This window comes from Convolutriloba macropyga, chromosome 6, assembly GCF_964194025.1.
Source record: "Convolutriloba macropyga chromosome 6, txConMacr16.3, whole genome shotgun sequence".
NCBI classification, from domain to species: Eukaryota; Metazoa; Xenacoelomorpha; order Acoela; family Convolutidae; genus Convolutriloba; species Convolutriloba macropyga.
Window position 1 is genome coordinate 57,858,894 of NC_134473.1, and position 5,207 is coordinate 57,864,100.

The 5,207-nt window shown below is 37.0% G+C and overlaps 1 protein-coding gene across 1 annotated transcript in view; it reads left to right on the forward strand.

Moving 5' to 3' along the window:
* The window catches only part of LOC142341797 (uncharacterized), a 444,522-nt gene that overhangs the window by 319,024 nt on the left and 120,291 nt on the right, over positions 1-5,207 (forward strand). The window lies entirely within an intron of this gene.

Here is a 5,207-nt window from a genome sequence, read left to right on the forward strand (position 1 = left end):
ACGCTCAAGATCTCTTGATCCTAGAGTCATATCCATTTCTGTAATTTAATAATTTCTCAGATAATTTATTTTGAAAGCCGAATAACTCTCCTTTTAGTTTTGTCCGTTTGACTCTCTTGGTTTTTCATGGCTGTATAGTAAATTTGCTATTTTGTCAGAGATCCTATCTTATCTAGAGAACTTGAGACTACTCTGTGTACATGAGCTCAATTCAATTGTCGACGCTCAGGATTTCGTGGCCCTATATTCTTATGTATTTTTGCATTTTGATAAATTCTCAGAAAACTAATTTTGAAAGCCGAATCATTCTTCCTTTAATTTTGTCCAAATCTCTTGGTTTTTCGTGGCTATAGAGTAAATTGGCTATTTTTGTCATAGAAACTCTCTTAGCTAGAAAACTTCAAACTCAGTGTATATGCGCTCAGTTCAATTGTCGACTCTCAGGATTTCGTGGCCCTAGAGTAATAGGTAATTTTGTAGTTTGATAAATCCAGAGATAATTTATTTTCAAAGCCGAATCATTCTTATTTTAATTTTGTCCGTTTGACTCTCTTGGATTTCATGGCTATAGAGTAAATTGGGTATTTTCGTCAAAAAAACTCTTAGCTAGAAAACGTGAGGCTACTCTGTGTGCATGAGTTCAATTCGATTGTCGACGCTCAAGATTTCGTGGCCCTAGGATCGTATATACTTTGATTTTAAAAAAAATTTTCCAATCATTTGTTTTGACCGGCATTTTTTGTCTTTCAACTTAAAACTTTGTCCGTTTGACTCTCTTGGTTTTATGGCCTTAGAGTAAGTTGTCTGTTTTTGTCAGAACCCTCTCAGCAAGAGAGCTTTAGAGTTTTCTGTGTAAAGATTACGATTCCTTCATTGACTCCCAAGGTCCCTGGCCCTTGTGTCATTATTTGTTTTGATGGTAACATTTTGTGTCATTTACCTTAATTTTTGAGCGTTTGACTATCTTGGGTTTATGGCCCTAGAGTAAATTGTCGAATTTTGTTAGAATTCAATCAGCTAGGATGCCTTCAGAGTACTCTGTGTAAACGAGTTCAATTCAATTGTCCACTCTCAAGATTTCATGGCCTTAGAGTTATGTTTTTTGTTCAGATAAACTCTCAGACGATTTCCTTTGATAGCCCATTTTTCTCTTCAACTTAACTATTTTCCGGTTGACTCTGTTGGTTTAATTACCTTATAGTAAAAATTGGTTTTACGCCCTTGCAAATTGTCTATTCTTCTGAAGGTTTCTTGGCCCTAAGAGACATAAGTTTTATCCTTTTGTTCGGAAAGGGCGCCTTTCCTGAATTTTTGGTCTGACAGTATTGTATTAACTGTGCTTGGAAAGTATAATTGATAAATATGAGAGAACTCATGGTTTAATGGCCTTAGAACCTGTTGATTTATGTTCAAATAAGAGAAAGGATTAAGGAAGTTAAAAGAAATTGAGGACACGGCATTTGACTTCCAAAACCGCATTGGTTGGCTTCTGTGCAACGCGAACAATATACCCAGAACATGAGTATATTGAGTACATGAGTTCAATTCATTTGTCGACGCTCATGATATTGTGCTCCTAGAGTCATATGTTTTTTGTGGTTTGATGAATTCTCAGATAAATTATTTTGAAAGCCGAATCATTCTTCTTTTTAAATTTGTCCGACTCTCTTGGTTTTTCGTGGCTATAGAGTAAATTGGCTATTTTTGTCATAGAAACTCTCTTAGCTAGAAAACTTCATGCTCTGTGTACATGGGCTCAATTCAATTGTCGACGCTCAGGATTTCGTGGCCCTAGAGTCATAAGTAATTTTGTAGATTGATAAATCCAGAGACAATTAATTTTGAAAGCCGAATCATTCTTCTTTTAATTTTGTCCGTTTGACTTTCTTGGTTTTTCATGGCTATAGAGAAAATTGGCTATTTCTGTCAAAGAAACTCTTAGCTAGAAAACTTGAGACTACTTTGTGCACATAAGTTCAATTCAGTTGTCAACGCTCAAGATATCTTGGCCCTGGAGTCGTATTTTTGGTTTTTGAAAACTTTTTCGATTATTTGTTTTGATAGCCGAATTTGTTGTCTTCCAACTCAAAATTTGTCTGGATGAATCTTGGTTTTATGGACTTAGAGTCAAGCGTCTAACATTGTCAGAAAACTCTTTGTCGGAAGGCTTAGAGAAATGTGTACATAAGTTCAGTTTATTTGTCGACGCTCAAGGTTTCTTGGCCTTAGAGTCATATGTAATTTTGTGGTTTGATAATTTCTCATCTGAATTATATTAAAAACCGAATAATTCTTCTTTTTATTGAGTCCGATTGACTCTCTTGGCTTTTCAAGGCTATAAAGCAAATTGGCTATTTTTGTCAAAGAAACTCTCTTAGCTAGAAAACTTGAGACCACTCTGTGAAAATGAGTTTAGTTCAATTGTCGACGCTCAAGATCTCTTGGCCCTAGAGTCATATCCATTTCTTTAGTTTAATAATTTCTCATGTAATTTATTTTGAAAGCCAAATAATTATTCTTTTAGTTTTGTCCGTTTGACTCTCTTGGTTTTTCGTGGCTTTATAGTAAATTGGCTAATTTTGTCAAAGAAACTCTCTTAGCTAGAAAACTTGAGACTACTCTGTGCACATTAATTCAATTCAATTGTCTACGCTCAAGATATCTTGGCCCTGGAGTCATGTATTTTTGATTTTATGGCCTGAGAGTGAATAGTCTAGTTTCTCAGAAAACTCTTAGCTGGAAGGCTTAGAGCACTCTGTGTACATGAGTTCAATGTATTTGTCGACGCTCAAGGTTTCGTTGCCCTAGAGTCATATGTTTTTTGTGGTTTGATAAATTCTCAGATAAATTATTTTGAAAGCAGAACAATTTTTCATTTTATTGTGTCCCTTTGACTCTCTTGGCTTTTCAAGGCTATAGTGCAAATTGGCTATTTTTGTCAAAGAAACTCTCTTAGCTAGACAACTTGAGACTACTCTGTGTTCATGAGTTCAGTTCAATTGTTGACGCTCAAGATCCCTTGACCCTAGAGTCATATCCATTTCTGTAGTTTAATAATTTCTCAGATAACTTATTTTGAAAGCCGAATAATTCTTCTTTTAGTTTTGTCCGTTTGACTCTCTTGGTTTCACGGTCTTAGAGTAAGTTGTCTATTTTTGTCAGAAGGACCCTCTCAGCTAGAGAGCTTTAGAGTTTTCTGTGTAATGATTACGATTCATTCATTGACTCCAAGGTCTCTGGGCCCTTGTGTCATTTGTTTTGATGGTAGTATTTTTCTGTCATTTATCTTAAATTTTGAGCGTTTGACTATCTTGGTTTTATGGCCCTAGAGTAAATTGTCGAATTTTTTCAGAAGTCTTTCAGCTAGGAGGCCTTCAGAGTATTCTGCGTAAACGAGTTCAATTCAGTTGTCCACTCTCAAGATTTCATGGCCCTAGAGTTATGTCTTTTTGTTGTGATAAATTCTCAGATGATTTCCTTTGATAGCCCATTTTTCCCTTCAACTATTTTCCGGTTGACTCTGTTGGTTTTATTATCTTATAGTAAAAATTGGTTTTATGCCCTTGTAAATTGTCTATTCTTCTGAAGGTTTCTTGGCCCTAAGAGACATAAGTTTTATCCTTTTGTTCGGAAAGGGCGCCTTTCCTGAATTTTTGGTCTGAAAGTATTGTATTAACTGTGCTTGGAAAGTATAATTGATAAATAAGAGAGAACTCATGGTTTAATGGCCTTAGAACCTGTTGATTTATGTTCAAATATGAGGCACAGGGAGAAAGGATTAGTGAAATTAAAAGCAATTGAGGACACGGACAGTTGACTTCCAAAACCGGATTGGTTGGTTTCTGTGCGACGCGAAAAATATACCCAGAATTTGAGCAAATTATGTATGCAGATGGCCGTTGAAACAAAGTGAATAAAGGAAAACGACATAAAAGCTGTAGTTTCGGAAAAAGTGCTCTAAACCAGCTGTAAAGAGTTGCCCCAGAGTAGGCTTACTCTGAGCCAGCTGTCAAGGACTGAGAGATTCTCCGAATTTATTATGTTCCAGTTCTGATTTGCTCCAGAGGTAAGAAGGTACGGGTTGTTCTAAATGTCAGGTTTCAATATAACAGCCTGTTTTAATCAGGGAGAGAGTTGTATGCTTCTTTCAGTGCTACAACTTTACTAAGCGATTTAAAGAGATGATATTAGACACCAACATAGACCAACACATAATTTCTTTGATGTTGATTGACAATTAAAATATGATCATTGATGGATCATCATTCGCATCAAAGGAGATGTTCTTTTGGTAAGCACTCAAACGGTTGGGAGTGATCGACCACTGGACTACATTATTTATTAGCTTTGACTAGACACTAAGGTACACATGACGAAATTTATAGAATGCAAGGTCCCAATAAATAATTACCGGGACTAATGAAAATCCCAGTTTGCCACTCAGAGGTTAAGTAAGGCTTCATAATGGGTGGCACAACACCGAGGAGGACCTATGTACCACTCAGCGATCACCACCACCCAGCCTTCAGCATGTCCCAGGTAACCAGACTGAAATGAAAACCAATTTTGACTGACATTCTAGTCAATTTTCATTACTCAATTGTCGCCAATTGAGTCAAATTATTGAAACATCTAGATAAGAGCAAGTGTAATCACGTAAAACACGAATACGGATAGAAACTGCGAATCTACCAGGCGAAAAACATGGTCGCAGAAAAAACAATCAGGCCTATAAAAATAGCTACGAAATTTGAGTGAGGACAACTCAAAATTGCCTCTTTTGAGAAGATGAAGACTGCATCGCTGTTCTTTTTATACATGATCGACTAACGTCGGTCGAGTTTCTCTCAAACGATTGGCGAGCGATTGGCTTCGTCAGTAGCTGCAGTTTAGGGAAGTGCAAGGTGGGTCGAGTTCTCTGGGTTACGGGTGGAATGATGTCCAGCAGGTGGGGATGGATGGTGGTGAAGAGGGTAGCTGCTGTGCGTGTAATGGTTGAAGTTGGGGGGGGGGGGGGTCGCATACTTGGAGTCTAGTAAGCCAAAAGGCTGTAAGAGAACTTAATGCCCTCGGGGCGTTACATGTTTATCACGTTTTTGAGGACGAAAAGTCAAAAGGGTAAAAAAAAATCGGTCAAACGAAAAATTGCATGCTGACATAGGACTATAATTGCCACAAACTTTGTTTGAGAGCAATTAAACAAGAGC